This window comes from Myotis lucifugus, unplaced genomic scaffold (genome assembly GCF_000147115.1).
Source record: "Myotis lucifugus unplaced genomic scaffold, Myoluc2.0 scaffold_63, whole genome shotgun sequence".
NCBI classification, from domain to species: Eukaryota; Metazoa; Chordata; class Mammalia; order Chiroptera; family Vespertilionidae; genus Myotis; species Myotis lucifugus.
Window position 1 is genome coordinate 2046115 of NW_005871111.1, and position 19896 is coordinate 2066010.

At 44.3% G+C, this 19896-nt stretch overlaps 1 long non-coding RNA gene across 1 annotated transcript; it reads right to left on the reverse strand.

Moving 5' to 3' along the window:
* Positions 1 to 921: 921 nt before the first annotated feature.
* Positions 922 to 11289, reverse strand: LOC111826255. Its single transcript, XR_002829542.1, has 2 exons — positions 11106 to 11289; positions 922 to 1232 (listed from the first exon to the last, which is right to left on the reverse strand). It is a non-coding gene; the product is annotated as an uncharacterized LOC111826255 (long non-coding RNA).
* Positions 11290 to 19896: the final 8607 nt, after the last annotated feature.

Genomic DNA, 19896 nt, shown 5'->3' on the forward strand with positions numbered 1-19896 from the left:
GGTAAATAATAGTTAAGGATCAGGCTGTTAGGCTCAATTTTCTCTCTTTGTCTCTCTTTTTTTCCCTCCCCGGTTTCATAATTTAAAGTAATGCCATTACTGTAACCATTCCAAATTCATTTGTCAAAGAGCCTGGAACATCATTTAATTTTAATCATGATAACAAGACAATGTGTTAATAATTCCAGGTCGGAGGAAGGCATTTAAAAACTTGTTTACCTGTTTACTCTCTTTTACCATATGCAAGAAGAATTTATGAGCCGGCCCTATTTTTCTTTGCATCCCGAGCGTGGGGGGAGGTGGGGGGGGGGGGCTGGGGAGGGGAAGTGGGAGTTTGTAGGGAAGTGTCTGTGGCTCATGCATGAGTGTCAATGGCCACCCACTCCCTGCCTGGGCACACATGGGCACCTGAGGAGAGTGTCACAGGGCTCATGTGTGTGGGCCATGTGGGCACCCAGCCCTCAGAATGGGGATATCCAAGTTGCCTTTCAGATGCCCAGAGGAAGGCTGTCCACGCGGCGGGCATCAGCGAAGGACTCACATTATCGCTGCAAATATTAATATCGTAAAATTAAATATTGTTTTCAGGAATCTCAGTTTCGGTTTTATGTAGCAATTCTTTCAGCTAATTGTTTTCCTGCACCCTGATCCCATAATTAGGGCCTGACTAATTATCTAATTACTAAGTAGCAGAAGGGCAGGTTGATGGCGACATTTTCGCCATCTTTCAAAGCCTCGTTACCCTTGTGAAAGTCACGGCTTCCTCTGGCTGCAGGCAGCTGCGGCAGACCCAGCGCCTGCACACCTTCTACATTTGTCAACCTGTTCATTACAGGGGGGAATTTGACACATCAGAAATGTCCCTTTGACAGGAAAGTTTATCCTGGAATGAAAACTGAAGCAAAAGAAAGAAAACCAAAGAAAGATGAAAGTGTAATTTATATTCTCGGATTTGCAATTGTAGTCTTGTCTTAAAGGCAGGATATATGTCAGCTCTTTAGGAGCTGGGAGATGCTCGCTCCCGGAGCCCAGGGCTCAAAGGGGCCTGATCGGGGGCGCAGAGAGCCTCGTTCATTTCACAATCCACTGGGGTTTCCAGACATCCAGTCGCTGCCACTCTCTGGCCTGGCCAGCCAGCAGCCCTGGAGTCCACCCGCAAAACGAGCTCACACATCTTGGGAGAAATTGGCCCATAAACTCTGAAGAGGTGGGAGGGAGACCTTGGTGTGTAGCTGCCACAAACATCAGGTTACCAACACACTGGTTAATCAATAGCCCAATTTTGTTTAATCCCTGGGTCTTCACATTTGACATCTTTTGTCCCCTTTTCCATTTTTACTGCACTGGAAAGTCAGCAACCTTTCTTTCTGTTTTGTTGTTGTTGTTTTTCTTGAGGCAGAGAAGGATGGAAGATTGGGGGAAGGGAAGTAAGAATATCTTGCTCCTTAACTCAAAAGTGGCCAAATGTTCTGAATGTGCCTTGCATACATCCCTGTATGTCCCCCTGGCTCCTCTAAGCCTCTGAAAGGTGAAATCCTTATTAGACTATCAGAGTAACTCTGGTGAATAGCACTTACCTAACCAAAGTAATAATTGTAGAATCATTATCAATTATAACCTCAACCAGCTATGATTGTATATTCAATTGGCATGGCATAGATAAACACGTTTGTGCAATAAATGCATCTGTCAAGACTATTTTAATGCTGGGTTTTCATTAAGGAGGGAAGAATTAATTTGAATTAAGCACTCCGAGATCTTTATTAGTAAAGTAATCAGCAGCAAAAAAAGCTGGTTAATCCGTTTATATATATCCATATATATCTTTCAGAATCAATGCTTTCAATTGAGACTGTTGCCAAGTGGTTAGAATAAGACAGAGAGAAAACTCGCATGAAATACATTTCATTTGCTTGGCTGATGTTGGCTGAGTCTTATTGGTGTCTCCGAATGCAGTCAGCATGCCTCTAGGAAGACTGTATAAAACGTGCTTAATTGGCATGAAAAGGCACTAACTGAGAGCTGGTGGGGTTCCCATTATCTGGGTGGACATCTTATTGACTTTAGTGGATCCTGAGAACAAGATGAAAGCGTGTGAACTGAGATGGGGGGTTGGGACATAAGCTGATGGGTTTTTTGGTTGGTGGGGGGTGGCGGGTAGGGAGTTTTACAATCATCCGGCCTAGGCAAAATGCGGCTTTGTAAGGCCCCTCATCTCTCTTGCACGCTCAGGAGAAGGACCAGGGGGATGGTTTCCTAATTAGAATCTGCAGAAATGTGAAAGTGGTGAACACCGTGGGTCCTTGCATTTTAGAGATTGTGTTTTTATACAGCACATCCCTTCAATGGAGCTCAAAAGCTCGGTGGAAAAGAAAGTTTCATTTTTAACATAAAGGGGGAGAGGGGGCTGCTTCCGAAGACATGTGATGTGGTGCTCTTTAGTCATGCGCATGGCTTCGGAGTCCCTCAGGATACTGTACACGGCACGGTACTGTTCCTTCCGCTGGTTCCTAGGGTTACCAGCCCCCTGCTGAGTACATACTTAAGGCAATATTTTCAGTAATTGTTACATTACAAATTGTTCCATCTCCCAGTGGTGGGAATTCATACTGATGCCAGCGGCGGAGTGACAACACCTACACACAGTCCCAAGAGGTCCCTACATGCTGTGGCCCTTGCCTTTTGAGAATGTTATTTAGGGCATCATTCACGTGTCCCAACATTCAGCACGAATAGGATAGAGGACAGGAATAGATTTATTTACTTATCTTATCAAGCCCTACATGGAGAGGACTTATCAACATGTTTTAAGCGTGCTTGAGACTCCTGGAATTCAGAAATATTTTTCTATGTAAAACTCACTTCCACCCCAAGTTTCAACCCCAAGATCTCGTGGAGAATGGGTCTCATTTGTGAGCCGTGTAAATTGTGGTTATTAAAAGCTGAGACCAATGCATTAAGGTAATATATTTCTTACATTATGCAAATGCACATTATTTTTACGCATTTGCGTGTTCTGCAGCTAATGGAGAGTCGTATGATGAAGTGGGTTAGTTGGTTTCTACAGGAAGCATTTGAAGGCATTAAATATCTGGATCAAAATCTGCAAAGTGGGAAGCTTCAATGGACTGGTGGGTTGGAACCCTTTCTCCCCCAGTCCTGGGACCCAGGGCACATGCACTCCAATGGACTCTGGGCAAATCATGCCCAAATTTCTCCCCCATGGAAACAAGGTTTTTGCAAACTTCATCCAGGCACTTGCTGTCACAGCCAATGGAATGCTCAGGATCCATGAGAAATACCATTAGCAATTTGGGAAAAGCTAAAATAAGCCTTTTTACCAAACTCATCATGGAAGGGCTTTCCTCCCATTGGAAATTTGAAGGAGGAAAGGACATCGTGAAAATGACATTGGATTTGCTCAGACAGAATAATCCTATGGAGCCAACAGCACTAATAATGATGTGAAAACCATAAATCCTATCTTGTGCTCATATCCAGTGGGATGCAGTAGCCTGTGGGCTTCAGTCCTGTTAATATGTAAGGGCTATGTTCTTCCTGGCAAAGTGGATGGGAAACTCTCTTCTCACCTCATTGTAGCACTGGTCACTAAACTTCCCACAACTACCAGGGATTTTGCACTAAAAAGTATCCATAATAATAAAAGTGTAATATGCTAATTAGACCAGACAGCCGAATGACCTTGTAGCAGGTGCCAGATATACCAAGTAATTTCCATGTAATTATGTCATTTAAGTTCCATATCTATTCTATGATGTGGACACTTCTATCATGCCCCATTGTACAGATGAGGAAACTGAGTCATAGCAGTTAAGTAAGTTGCCCAGGGTCATACACATAGTAGCAGACAGCAGAGCCAGGCCTCATATTCAGGACTCTTTGACTTGAAAACCTAAGTATTGAACTACTACCCTCTATTGCCTACCAAATCCAGCGTGGTGAATTTAGCCAAGGCTAATTATGAGACTATTACTGGCACAAAGGTTATCTCTGGGTATCTCAGTATTTTCAAATACCACAGAAGTATTCCCCTCCCTCTTCATCACTCCCTACTGTAGCTTAGATAAAAATTCAGCTCCTTTTTTCTGTGCTTTGCACTCATTGTCAATGCTTCTTACAAGGTGGACAGATCTCCACACATGGCCTGCTTCCAACCCCCAAGTCATGAAACAGGGCTGAGTGCTGATAGAATGAGCTGAGAGTCTGCTCATACCCCAGAGACTCCAGAGGAGGGCACATTGTATGCAAGAACACAGCTTAGGCAGGACACTCAGCTCTCCCACTTAGTCATGTAACTGTGGGCAGGCGACTCAATCTCCGTTTTCTCACCTGTGAAATGGGAAAGAATAGCAGCATCTGCTTCATTGGGATATTATGAGAATCAAATGCATTAATATTAGCTTGATGCTTGGTGTGTGGTCAGAACCATATAAGACTTAGTTCCTGGTGTGTGTGTGTGTGTGTGTGTGTGTGTGTGTAACTCTCAAAGTAGAGGCTGAGCCGATGATCTTAAAATTTTTGGCACAATCCAGTTACCAATTTAGATAACTGAGACCAGGATGGATTTGCTCACCACTACTGGGAGAACTGGGTGGCCTGTAGAATTGGCCTCCAGTTCTGAAGTTATGTGACCATGTCCCAAATATAAACCCTTGTCCACAAAACTGTGCAATTTAAATATGTGTGATATATACCACTCATTCAACAAAAATGCTTTGTGTTCTTGTTCTGGATCACATAGGTACTAGAGACACACAGATGAGGCTTGGCCACCATTTCCAAAGAGCAGACAATCTAGATGGCAGCAAATAACCTAACCATAATACAACATGGCAAGTGCATAAATGTTTCAATAAAAGCTTATATATTTTTCTACAGCTGGGTCAGAATAGTCATTGAAGACTGCCCAACGAAAGTAACATTTGAGCTGGGGCTCGAAAAATGAGTTAGAATTTGTCTGTCGGAGGTCAGTTGGGAGTCGAATATGGGCATCCAAGCAGAAAGGACATTTTGAAGACATGCATGAAGCTATAAAAATGTAGGCTGTGTTGGGGAACATTCTATGTAGGACATTGGGATGAAAAGGAGAAGAGAGGCAGGCTATGAAGGGAAACACTTGTTTCCTAAAGGGAGAAAGTAATAATGTTTCACTTCTTTGGTTGTAAGCAACTGAAATGGAAGCTGGCCACTTAAGGAATCTTCATAGGAATGATTTGAGACACCAACAAGAGAGAAGGTAAGGCTGTCTTCTTTATGCACCATCCTACTGCTTTTATTACCTTTGCTTCACTCTGCCTGATTCCAACTCCCAGGAGAGAAATTCTGATTGACTGAGCTCAGGTCACAAGGTCACCTCATGTCTGTACACGGTGATGAAAGGAAAGATTGGGTGGGCAGAGCCTCCTGGGAGTCCTTCAAGCTTCTAAGGTAGACAATTAGCACACTAGAGGGCACCAAGATGACACCTCATCAGCAAAGTAATTCCCCAAAAGGAAATCAGGGTGCTGATAGGAAGGACACATATTTGATTGACAGACCTAACATTACAGATGTCCATTATAAATAATAATAGTTTGTTTTTATTCACCATAGGTTATATATTATCCTGAGTACTTTGCTTTTTAGGTAAAACACATGCTTTTCATTTGTTTTATTTAATCCTCATAACAATGGTAGGAGTTGGTGTCCTCCCGCTTCATAGGATTGGAGTAGGAATATTCCATTTCTACAATTGAAAAACGTTATAGTTCAGAGAGGTTAGGCTACTTGCCCAAAGTCACACAGCTAGTAAGTGAGCAATTCCGAACTCAAACCCAGATGCCTCTGATGGCAAAGCTCTCAACCACTGCCCGTTGTATCTCCAAGTTTTCCAGTGAAGTGAAAGCATCAGCCGGTTGGCACTGGCTTCCCACTGCCCCATCCCAGCCTTTCCTGCTGCCTTCCTCTTTGGAATAGGCTCAGTCAGCTTGATGGACCCAAAGATCTGGCTCATGGAAAGGAAGGGACAGACCTTTCTTAGCGGTCCTACCTGTAGGTTGTACAAAGCAGCTGAAGAACAACCTTGGCACTCTGGCCAAAGCCTAGTCTCTCAAGCCCTTTGTGGGTGTCACATGAAAACCCCCAAATCAATGTATTCCAAAGCAATTTATAGCATCGCTTCCTTTCGAGCCCCCAGAATGGAGAGTTACACATCCGTAGGGCTCTGAATCATGTTGTTTTAATTAATGACTGAGCAGAAGCTTCTGCAATCCCTGTGGGAAGATCTGCCCTCATTTTAAAAAAATATTCCGCAGGAATTAAACTTACCTCAGAAGGTAGTGGAGATAACTTGTTCATCCAGTGGTAACAGCTCCCAAAGTACTGAGCCTGCCATTTTCAAATCTAGAACCACATATTTAATATAAGTAGGGAAAATTATTCATGTATGTCATCCAGTCACTCAGTCAGCCAGCGAGTCATTCGTGTCTGTGATCTGGTGGGCCCTGTGCTAAATGCTCAGAAGTGTTATTTTACTCACTTACATAGTGCAAGGTGGGGGTGGGATCAGCACTTATAGACAAGAAAGTAGAATCTCAGAGAGGTTAAGAGGCTTGCTTAAGGTCACACAGCAAGTAAGGGCTCTTTCATGATGCCATGCAGTGTTCTAAGTGTCACAAGCACTCAGCAAATGTTCGCTGACCTGAAGCTTGCTGTAGATTTCAATCAATAGTGACTGCTCTGTACCACTCTTCATAAATACCTTCCCTGTACACCCAGAAAGGACACATATTACCTCTGGTCAGGCAAGGATGACTGAGAGCTTCAGCAAAATGGAGACGTTTGAACCGATCTCCCCATGTCCAGAACTGTCCTCTCCATTCACCATCCACACTGGCCACTAAGCAATGTGTCTACAATGCAAAACCAATCATGCTACTTCAGAGCTTAACACCCTCCAATGCATCCCAGTTACCTTCTATTGAAAGTTCACATTCATTTGGAGTGCAAGACCCTTCATAATCTGGCCCTGGCCTTCCTCCTCTGGCTCATCTACCAAACCATCCTCCCCATGCAACTCTCCCAACATTCTGGAAAGCACCAACACACCTCTGTTCACTTGTTCTTCTCTTTAGAATTCCATGCCCTTCCATATCTGCCCAGCTAACTCCTATTCAACCATCAAAACTCAGCTCCAGCGTCCCCTCATCTGGAAAGTTCCCATTAGCATGGTTGTGTCCATCCTCTCTACTCTGAAGAGTTGCATAGCTTACCAGGGGGACTATCACCATGGGCTGGACTAATATGGGTGACAGGAAGTTTGGGGTTGCATAGGACATAAATTCCTACTCAAATGAGAATACACAAAAAGGAAATAATAAATTTATACCACATGAATGTCATTTTGAGGTATAGTGGGTTTCAGGTGGCTCTATCAGGCTTTCTACTTCAGTTCTCTGTAATTTTATCAGATCTGCCCTCCCAGATGTCAGCTTTGTCCTCAGGCTAACTTCCCTAACAACAATTGGGACAATACACTAAGAGGGAAAGAGAGAGAACCTTCCTTCTAGTTGTTCTTCCCTTTGGTATGATGAGGTCAATTTAGGTTGCATGCCCATCCTTGGACCACTTACCATCACCAAGGGAATGTGGGATAATAATTGGCTGAAGTCAGGATGCCCCAACCAATCACGGACAAGGGTGTGTGTAGGATTCCCATGATTGGTTTAGCCCAGTATAGGTCAGCTTCCCCTAACTCACATAGCTTATGTAGAGGAGGGTGGGTACCTGAGTGAGAATGGAGTTTTGCCAGGAGGAAGGATGCTGTCAAGCACTGCAGTGGTCATTTGGGTGTGTACATGCATCTGTCCCCTCATAAGACTGTAAACCTCCCGAGGACAACAGCCATGATTTGTTTATCTCAATATCCCACTGTCTAGCACAACATCTAAAAAAATTTGGGGGGGGGGGAGAATGAGATGAGTTATAATTGTTAAAATATTGCCAGAGCTGGGGTTTATTCAAAACAAATTAAAGGTTCAGGTTTGCATGAGGTAAAGGGGAAAGGCATTATATCTACTTGCTGGATCTCTGTTTGGTATATAAATTAGATGTTTTAAAAAGATAGTTTCTGTCTGCCAGGCTTTAGAAATGGTGATCTAAGAGTCAGACATTTCCTATTAAAGTTTTAAAAACAGAGCTTTAAGTCATACATTATGTTGAACGCTTTCATATCTCATCTGATTCAGTAGGTTTTAAACCTCACAGAGGTCACATTTTGAAACAGTAGTCACTCTTTACAACATCTCCAAACATTAAATAAAAATAAAAATGATTATGAAGAATAGAGATGTCCATAGAGAACACCAAGCATGACACTTGAATATGATTATTATTAAGGACAGTATTATTTGGATTCTGAAGGTTACAGTGGCTGGCTCATCTCTAAGCTTCATTTTTTTTTCTTTACTGAATTGAAGAATGAAGGGCAGATTCTATCAGTGTTCATCTGGTTTTTTTAAAGCACCCTATTTTAGAATACAGGTTCTTAACCTGCGCCAACCTCAGGGATGCTATGAATACCTAAAATAAATGCAAAATGTGTGAACATTTTTCTCTGGAGAGGGATCATAGTTTTTGTTATATGCTCAAAAGGGTTCTTGATTCACAAAAAGGTTAAGAACTACAGATATTGGAGAGAAATTCCCTCAACACAGTGGTTGTCCCAATAACTGGGGTTTCACATAAAGAAGGAAAGCTATTCCCAGGGTCAGACTGTTAACGTAGATTGATCGCTTCCAGGAAATAGGTCATTCTTGGGTTTCTCTTAGGATGTTTTAACTCAGAGTTATAGTTAGTAGATACTTGAAATGAATGGGGCTCTGTAAGGAGAAATCAACGAAGCAATTCCACAGCTCCCACATCCGCCCATGCCCACCTCCGAGCCTTCCATCATCTCCTAAAGGGCCTATTCTGATGCTCGGACCCGCCATTGCCAGCTCCCACATTTACTGGGGACCATTTGGAATTCACCCAGTCAGGTAGGGACAGTCCCTCAACTAACATTTGTAAACAGAAGTAAAGCTAGTGGTTTATTGTTTGAAACCTTGCAATTTTGATGTGTCCTCCCCTCTGCCATAATAGGTAGAATAGTAAAAGGAAAGTAAAACCAGGAGGGTGTGTGATGTGTGATGTGTTTGTGTGTGTGTGTGTGTGTGTGTGTGTGCATATGCGCGTGCACTGGGTGTGCACTCAGGGATGGCCCTGAAAGGTGTTTGTTTCCCGCATGAAGCAACCTTGTCAAAGAAGGATTTGTATTGTTAGTTCTCTGCTTTTTCTTTGTTTCCCTTGTTGCAGTTGCATTTTACTGTTCAGAACTTGAAGGATGCATTCAAACTTATGGAGCATGACATTTTAACTATCTCATCTCACCATGATTCATCTCAATTTACTTTCCTCCAAACTGTCGTCTTGAGAAAGCATACCTTCTCTGGGTTCTCCAGTGGATAGAAGACCATAAACAGCATTAAATGAGCCCGGTGTCAGATAACTTGTGAGCAAAGCCCACTCATTAGATCCTCCTAATGAGACGTTTGACTTTAGGGTGGGAACGTGGGGAACATCCGCAATGGCCTCTGCAGTGAATTGCTGCAAGTGCAACTTGAATCAGCAGAGGTCACAGAATATGAGGAACCAAATAATCCCACAGGAACTGGGCCCAGCAGATTCTAACACTTCCTATTTGAGGCTTCTGTTTCTGCAGACCCTTGCTTTGCCCCCAGAAGATACATTACCTGCAAAATGTATCAATCCCAGGACCCGATATATGGCTGCCGGAACATATTTTACTGTCTTTCGTTGACTTCCATTTTAGAGTTCAACCTCAACTGAACTTCGGTGGTAAAAAATCAACCCTGTCTTCATTCGCTCTAGGAGCCCTGCTGCTGAATGGAATGAATCGATAATGAGGTCGTGAGCAAATATTATTAATGCCTTTTATTATTTATATGGATGTTAATGTGTCCAATTGACACACAACGTTCTACCTCTCTACTCTAACGCTGGTGACTCTTGGCACCCCCTTCTCTTCCCCCCTCTCTCTCTTCCCATTCAGTCACAGTTACAGTGAGAGAATAATTTATCACAAGCCATGACCCCTTGGCCTTTATGAATTATCTGTTTAGAAAAATGTGAAGCCACCTTTTATATCCACCATAATAGATACTTAGACATAGTGGATCAATAGTGAACAAGTTTGCTGGTTATAGTTAATGGGTACCAAAGGGACACTCTGACAGTGACCTCTGACATTGTGTCTGACAAGAAATCTTTAGAGCAAAAAATAAGGAAGACAGACAAGTTATGAATGTAGATCCCTAGCAAATCATGATAATTTTCTCTGGATAATTTAGACTCGGAGGTAGTCACTCATTTCTGCAATGACCCCTGAACTAGAAATGGCAGTCCATTGCTACTCTATTTTGGAAACAGTTATGGTGCCGGGCCTGACTCAAGCCCATTTGTTATCTGAGGAGAACCCACTGATAATGTTTTCCTGACAAAGAGGACTTTTCTCTTTATGAAATAGGCTGTCATTTGTAATTTTAAGCAGGCATGGATTTGTTAAACAGCCACATGGTAATGGGTTTCTATAAGAAGATCCACAGACCCATAGTTCTGGAAAGAAATTGAGCTTATGAGATATTTAAAAACCTAATGGGAATGGAATATTTGGGGTTTCTTGAGAAGATGGTTTCTGCTCTGCACATTGCCAAGGGAATTTGACAATAAACCCATTGTTGTGTGTCTGAGAGTCTGTTTGAGGCAATTATATTTTCATACATTCTATGGAGTTGATCTTAGAGAAATCCACCAGGGCACCACCTTTTCACGGCGCTGTGGGGGGACTCCCAGGGATGAACATCAATGGTGGCAAGCAGGTTTAAAAAGAGGTAAGGAAACAGAGCTAATGTGAGAGTGGTCTTGAAGAGAGCAGACTGCAGCATTCTGCCTGGCAGAGAAATTAATATACACGGCATCCAATGCAAAAGAAGGGGGGAGGGCCTATATGTGCAAAGTCCTTTTCACTCCACTCCACATGTACATACCGTATTATGATGTCACACTCCAGTAGCATTGCTCTGAAGTCTCAATGGTCTCCCTGCTGCTAAGCACCATCGAAAACACATTTGTCCTGACTGTTCTTTTCTTCCTATCCCCCTCTCATCTGTGTAAGATGAATCACTCCTGGATCCAGCCTGACTCTGAGGGCAGAGCCAGGTCCTGACGAGGTAGCCAGCCTCCTATGGCTTAACCGTTTTAATTAATTTCAACACTAATGCACAGATGAGCGTTAATCACCCTGCCGCCGTGCTTTCTAATTTACTAAGTTTATCCATTAAAACTTTCCTTACTGAACTTTGATTGAATGTCATGCTTTTTTGGAGGCCTTTCAAACTGCCTTTGGGGTTTTAAAGTGATACTTGGGTAGCCGCTGAAAGCCCCCAGTGTTTGCTTAAACAGGGAAAATCTGAGCAGCAAGAAATCTTCTCTGTGCCGAACAAAGAGCCCTTTGGAGCGGCAGGAGGCTTGTAAAAGCAGGTTTGTTTTGAAGCAATATAAAAAAGAAAGGGAAACTTAAGTGTCTAATAAAAGAAATAAAATCAGTCACCTTAATACTTGACAAAACTTGGAAATACATTACATGGTCAGCTGCAGCCATCTTTTAAAAAAGCAACAAAAATGATAGCAGCGCTTTGTATTCACTAAGGAGAGATATTTATAACAGGTGTGCCAACCTAATTATTTTGGAATCAATGTAATACAAACGTTAGGTTGCCCACTGATTGCTAGTATCTGCATTTTTTTCTGAAATATTGTTTCAATGAAGACTTTGATTTAAAATTAAGTCAAGAAAAAATGCAGTCTTTGCCTCTGTAATGAACAGTATCCAATATTAGGGGACAATATACCCCATCCTGTCAGTTACAGGAAGGCAGCTCTCAGGCTGACACCCGAAAGGCATGCAATGGCTTTTTCAGTGAGCGCCTTTAGAATACGCTTCTTCCCTTTTTCTACTTTCCCACTCCCCAACCCTCCCTCCCCTCCCCGGACAGAAAAATACTTTTAAAGTTTAATAAACATTTCTATAATTTGGGAGGAAAATTTCAAGTCAGAGTTATTAATGAGAGTACCACTTCTAATAGGCCATGAATCAAAAGACAAGTTTTCATATTCATCCCCACGTTCTATAAATACTGCTCAGTGTTATGCAACAAGACGTGACAAACTCATTTTTAAAAGGTATTTTTAACTCCAGGGAGCGAGAAAGGTTACTCAGATTCATTCTTCCTCGGAAAATGAAGCCTGATTGGGAAGAGCTCCCCTCCTCACTGGCGGAGGGCAGGGCCCCTCACGACCGGTTGGCTCACGAAATATCCCGACTTTCCCGACTCCTGCAAGATCTCTTTAGTAGAATCTTCTCCACAGATGTTTAACCTTGGAGTGTACCAAAAGACGACCGGGAAAGGAATAGGTCAGTACAAGGTAGCATGATAGCAAGGTATCTGGACTCCAAGGTCAGGCAACCTGGCTCAGAGTCTTGCTTTTGCTATTTATTAGCTGTGTGACCTTGGGTAAGTCAAGTTGGGGTTTCCTCAGCTACGAAATTAACATTATCATAGTAGCTGTCTCCCAGAGTTTGTGTGAAAACTAAGAGCTAATGCTTATGTAGCATTTGCTATAAATAGTAAGTGACAATTAGAGATGCCCACTATCATTTTGCCCCTGTCCCCAGCCTCAAGAATCGGTAATATTATTACTCCTAATTTACAGAGGAGGAAACAGAATCACAGAGAGGTCAAATAACTTTCCCAAAGCCACACAGCTAAGTTACAAAACTAGTGTTCTAGCACCAGTGGTCTGGCTCCTGAGTCTGGGCACTCCACTCCTTTACTATGTTTAAAAGATAAAACATATGCAGAGGATCTGTCATGCCCAGTCCAGGGAAGTGATGAATGAGAGTGAGCAATTGTTAGCTCTTATTATTGTAAGTGTTCAATAAACACTTGTTAACCAGGTGACTAAAGGAATTCTGTTAGGGATTCTTGAAGCCCCAGAGTAATGAGCTGCTAATGAACTACTGACACAAGGCATGCCTTTCAGTCTCCATTCATTTCAGCGGCAGGGAAGCACCTGGATGCACATGATTGCAGGAGCTATTTTACTCCTAGTTTGATGGTAAAATGAAGATAAAACCCCCAGGTAAGCTCTTTTAATCTACAAACAAATGAGATTAAAGTTGGGAAATCTAGACCGTTGGTGGCCTAGTCAGTGGTTCCTGAGCCTCAAGATACATTAGAACAGTGGTTCTCAACCTTCTGTTTAAATACAGTTCCTCATGCTGTGACCCAACCATAAAACTATTTCTGTTGCTACTTCATAACTGTAATGTTGCTACTGTTATGAATCGTAATGTAAATATCTGATATGCAGAATGGTCTTAGGCGACCCCTGTGAAAAGGTCCCTCGACCGCCAAAGGGGTCGTGACCCACAGGTTGAGAACCACTGCATTAGAATCATTTGTGGAGCTTTAACAGGTACAGATAATTGGACCTCACGTCAGATCTATTGAATCAGAATATATGGGGATAAAATTTAGGCAGATGTATCTTTTAACACATTGTATGCGGGAAACGTATTTATACGTTTTACGTTGACTGGTAGTAGAGCGGCGCGGGACACGTATTAATACATTTTTTTATAGACTAGCGGTAGAATGCGGGTAACGTATAAATACGTAAACTAAAGTTATCGTAATTTTACTGAACGTTGCCATTTGCGCAAAAAAATAGCAAAAATGGCTCGCGCCACCTGTTAGCGCGCGATAAAAACTACCCGCAAACATTAAAAAGATCTCACTAAAATATAGCATTATACAGAAAGGTGTACAACTCAAATACACAGCTTGATGACTTTTCACAAAGTGAGCATATTCATGTCTTCAGCAGCCTGAAACTCAAAAGTTCCCTCGTGCCCCTTTCTAGTCCCTGCCTTTCCATGGGGTAGCCAGTGTTCTGACTTCTAACACAAAGATGAACTGTTCTTGAGTTTTAGTATAAAACCAAATGGACCATGCAGTGTGTATTCTTTGCCATCTGGCTTATTTTGCTCTACATTGTTTTTATGAGATTTATGCATGATGAATTCATTCCTTTTCAGTGCCGTATAATATGCCAATGTGTGACTATGCCACAATGTATTCATTCACTTGGCTACTTTTGGTCATTTGGGTAATCCCTTGTGGCGTTATTATAAACAAATAGTGTTGCCATAAAATTCTTGTATGTCTTTGGATGGATTTTTGCATTTCTGATGGATATTTTCCTAGGAGAGGTGTTGATGAGCTTAGGGTATACCAAAGTTCAACCTTAGTAAGTTGATCATGTGTGTTTTTAAAAAGCATGACCAGTGATTCCAATGAGCAGCTAAGGCTCAGAACCACTGATCTCAGCTGTGAGGCCTATAGCTAACCTAACTGTTGTTTGTGGTGTTAGAGTATAAATATCATTTTTTAAGTCTAATGAAAATGGAATATTTGGCATTTATTAAAAACTGGCCTCTGCCTACCATGTTGCAAAGTAATTGGTTACATTAGCATTGGTTAGGATTAGGGTTGAGGCTTAGAACCAAAACATTAAAAATAGTACATATTTTAGTAAAAATTTCCAGTACCAGGTGTCTTCAAGTATTTTATAAAATTCTAGAGGCCCGATGCACGAAATTCATGCACAGGTGCGGTCCCTAGGCCTGGCCAGCAATCGAAGCATGAGCGTCTGGTGTGGAAGGGCAGGTCCCAGCTGACCTCTGGGCCCTAGACAGCACCTGGGCCCCCAGGCCCCCATGTGCCCCCCTCCACCTGAGTCATGGCACCCGGTGCCTGAGTCCTCATGCGGAGATGTGGTGAGCGTGGCCTGACACCGAGTGCCGTGGTGCAGCGTGGGCCTCTGGGCTGCCCAGCGGCTCTGCACAGAAGCCTGGTGGGCAGCATGCTCTCTCCCAGCCAGCCTTGCTCCTGCACAAACCCACGGGGAGCCCAACCAGCCCCTGGGGTCCCCGCGGCTGCTGCCTGGCTCACCTGGAAGAGGTTATGTGGGTGCTGGGAGGGCTCCTCGTGGGCACCCAGCACCTGAGCACAGGGGCTTCTCAGGTGCCCGAGCCCTGGCGTCCCAGGGGAGAGTAGCAGGGGGAGTGAGAGCGAGCTCGGCAGACACCCTGATTCCCACTGCACCTCCGTCCCCGTCACCCTCGCCCCCAGGTAGCTGACTAGAGGTTGCAGCCCCTCACCTGGGTGCTGCAGGAGGTTGGTTGTTACCATCCACCCCCAGTTCCCCATCCCAGCCCGGAGCCCAGCCCCAGTTGGGCAATCAGGGCCTGCCGGCTGCTGGTCACCATCTGCAGGGCGATCGATCGAGGCCAGGCCCTCCCCACCCTCCCACCCCTGCCCGGTGTCTGGGAGCTGGGCAGCAGCCCTGCCCCCCACTGCCACCGCTGGTCAAAATCTGCGGGGTGACCAGCGGGGTGATCGGGCCCCTGCTCACACCTGCCTTGGCCTGGCACCACCCGCTCATCTGTTCCACCATCTCTCCATGGCCCACTCTCGTCGGGGCCATCAGGGCCAGCAGCACCTCCACTGCTGCCCACTGCCAGCGCTGAGTCGCCAACGCCCACCATGTTCTGTACCGCCCCTTGGTGGTCAGCACACGTCATAGCGAGCAATCGAACTCTCAGTCAAACGACAGCCCGAGGGGACAATTTGCATATTAGGCTTTTATTATATAGGATTACAACACAGAGGCTCTTCCATAGGCACCCAGGTAAAGGGAGTACCTTTTGTTCTCTAGCCTGGCCTTCTGCTTTTAGTCTGTCTCTGAAATCACAAAGCTCTTTGCACAGGCTCCACCCTCTGCCCTGAATACTTCCCCCAGCCTCCCCTCCTTACCCTTCTCCTCTCCCCCAGGACCCTCCTCTTCCAAGAAGCCTTCCTGTGTCTCCTGTCATCACACTTGACTGAGAGTTCCTTGAAGGCTGGGTGTAACCTTCATCTTGGTATAACCAGGCACTGCTGTGTATTTTCGATCAATGCTCGATCAGTGCTTTAAGAAAACTATTCTCCATGGGTATAAAATGCGATTCCTCATAAACTCTCAGGGCATTAAGCAGCATTGAGCCTGCATATGTTTCTAAATAGCCCTTCCTTCAGTGTTTCAGATCAGCATAATGCACATGACCCCTGACCCTGGCCAGGACACATGGAGAGGACAAAGGAGGACAGGACAAACCTTATAGGAACTAGTTAATGGATTAACCAGTCAATCAATTATTAACAGGACATACAGACAGAAGAGTGTTTTCTTGGGGCTTGCAAGGAGCCAGGATTTAGTTCTAGGCCTGATGCGATGGATGAAGTTAATTGGAATTTCTGTTCATTATTAACCCCTCCAGCCACGGTTGTCACAAAGGTGGGGAAAGGAGCAGAGACACACTTTTGCTTTGGAGACCATTCATAAACAGTTTAGAACAGCAGGCTTCTGAGCATGGTTGCTGCGGACAATTGTGCAGGGTTTGCACTGCACTATTCCAGGGTTTGAAACAGGCACCGTGGAGTTGCCAACCTCTTTAATTTCATCTGCAAAACTGAATTCAGAGGGCTATAATAAAGATTATATTATATTTCTGAAACAGAGGGCACGGGGCCTGACAATGGCTCATTGAAACAGATTTTTTGGTGAAAAACCCATCCTTAGCGGGAACTCGTGAAATTTATAGTCTGGGGAGTATGCAGACATTAAATTAATAAAAAAATAAATATGTGCTTACAAAGTGCAGTGAGTGCTCTGAAGGCAAATTAAAAAACCGAGCAGTGGGATACATAGAATATATAGCTTCGCGTGGAGAGTAGGTGTGGCTGGGGACGGCCTCTCTGGGAAGTGGCCTTTAGGCTGCGCACAAGGCCAGTCTGAGCTCCCTTTGTAAATGGTGGGAGAAGTCAGCTTCCCTGGCTGAGGGCACAGTTCCTACAGGCGTGTGGCTGTGACACACAGCAAAGGGGACGCTGGTATGAGCTGAGGTTGGAAGTTCTTAATACAGGCTACGTCCTGTTTCCTTTCCTTGTTTTGCTGCTTCTGTAACTCGGGCATCCTTTCCTGGACACCAGCTGGAGAGTGATGTTATCTGGTGCTAAAACAGTATGATTCAACTGTCTTTTAAAAATACATTTTTATTGATTTCAGAGAGGAAGAGAGAGAGAGAGAGAGAGAGAGAGAGAGAGAGAGAGAGAGAGAAACATTAATGATGAGAGAGAGTCATTGGTTGGCTGCCTCCTTCATGCAAAACACTGGGCCTGGGCCCTGACCGGAAATTGAACTGTGACCTCCTGGTTCATAGGTCTATGCTTAACCATTGAGCTACGACAGCTGGGCTATGATTCAACTATTTTTAAGGGTCTCCAGGCATAGGCACAATCCTTATGGAAACGGCTGATGTAGGGGAGGCTGCACGTTGGAGACCCATGCCCCCCTTCTCCTGCCTTTTTTTCCCTTTCCGTGCCTCCCCTTCAGCCAGTCTTCATGGCATTGAAGCCTCTCACGGTAACACCCTGGGTAGATCTTTTCTATACGTACCCGTGCTTCAGATCTTCCCATGCTTCCTTCCTTTCATTTCCCATCAGACCCGATCTGTTCTGAGTCCAGTTCCCTTTAGGCCTGACTAAAATGACTGCCTAGCTCATTTGATTATTCAAATTAACTTCATAATGGCTTGATGGGTTGACCCTTACATGTTATATGTAATACTCACATTTCAGCCGTTGCTTTCGGTGTTCTGACAGAGACAAATACTCATATGGAAATTTCAAGCATAGTTGAAGAACAAATGGGGTAGATTTGTAGATGGCTGATAATCCTCCAATCTCATCACAATGGTCCTATGGGGAGTGTCATTGGCAGTAAGGAACTTCTATCCAGGCCTTCACAGAACTCAACTCAACACCCAGAATAACACTTTCCTCTGCAAAGACCTTCTCTGGCTCTCCCAGCCACACCAGAGTTTCTGGTCGGGTAGAAAGAGGACAGCTGGAGAGCTGGGAGCCTTGTGAATGAATCAGCTACCTTTCAGAGCGAGGCCCGAGAGGGGTTCCTCCCAGGGCTCTTCCTGTGTCCCTCGGCCTCGCATTCTCCCATTACTCACAAGGGTTCTTCTGATGTGGCTCCGTGTCCCAGATTAGAACCCATGACTTAATTTTCATGTTGTCAATTAGTACATGAAAGAAGAAGAGCTGGCTTTCTTTGTAGATATCAAATAGGCGACAGGAAAAGAAAATGCCTGCAAAACTGGATGACTTCCTGTAAGGTGGGGGATGAATATGACGGCGCCTCACAGAGTCGTGAGGACTAAAAACGATGAATATTTGGAGTGCACAGAAGGTACCAAGGGAAGGATGTTGTCACAGCTCTTGGTCCAAAGTTCTTGGGGCCAGATGTGTTTCTGAATTCAGACGCTGTGTGATTTTAGAAAGGTAATACAGTGCAATACTGTCTAATGCTCTCAGCGGATCTGAGGAAACTCATTAATATTTCTGTAGTCAGACATTAATATTTCTTTAATCAAATTGTACATATTCACACTGAGTAGAATAAATAAAGACTATCAATAGTTATGTGCTGCCACTGCCATGGACTGAATCTTTGTGCCCACCCCCCAAATCATATGTTGAAATCCGAACCCTGAATGTGATGGCATTAGAAGGTGAGGGTTGGGAAGAAATTAGGTCATGATAGGAGAGCCCATATGAATGAGACCCCAACGGGGACTCTCACTCTCTTTCCACCGAGGAGCAGGTGGCAGTCTGCAACCTGGAAGAGGGTTCTCACCAGACCTAACATGCTGGCTCCCTGATCTCAGACTTCCAGCCTCCGGAACTATGAGAAACACATTTGTGTTGTTTATAAGCCACCCAGTCGACGGTACTTTGTTATAGCAGCCCGAACTAAGGCAGTCACCAAATGAGCTTGCACCAAACTTAGGAAAAACACCTTTGTTTTCCAAATATAATGGATGGCAACTAAGACATTTCTATTCTTTTATTCCTATAACTCAACTAGTAAGATTATTTTCCCCTTTTCTCCCTCTACTGGCCATTCATGGACCATTTTTCTTATTTATTCTGATGATGCTTTGAAATATAGAAACTGGAAATTCCTAATATGTTGCTAACGAAAGGCATAAGAACTGACGTATTCCTGCTCTATATCTTCTTCACTATATCTAATAATAGACAAACATGGTAATTAACCATACCTCCGCTACGCTTCCCATTGGCTAATCAGCAGGATATGCAAATTAACTGCCAACAAAGATGGCGGCTGGCAGCCACGCAGCTGAAGCAAACATGAGGCTTGCTTGCTCCAGTGATGGAGGAAGCCAAGGTTCCCCGCCTGCCGCAGCCCAGCTCTGAGCTCCAGATGTAACAATGTTGCAATTATAGAAGCTAAACAAACCCAGATACCTGCTTTCAGCTGGCAACGGCCTCAGAGCTGGAGCTGGCTCTCAGCTCCAGTGATGGCTATAGAAGGTAAATAAATCCCAGAATAAAAAAAAAGAAAAAAAAAGAGGCTGGGAGCTTCAGTCACCCACCAGCCTGAAAACGGTCCTCAGCCCCTCACCCAGACTGGCCAGGCACCCCAGTGGGGACCCCCCCCCTGAAGGGGGTGTGAGCACCCTGCAAACAGCCCCTCACCCAGACTGGCCAGGCACTCCAGTGGGGACCCCCCCTTGAAGGGGGTGTGACCAGCTGCAAATAGCCATCAGCCCTCACCCAGCTACCAGGCACCCAAGCGGGC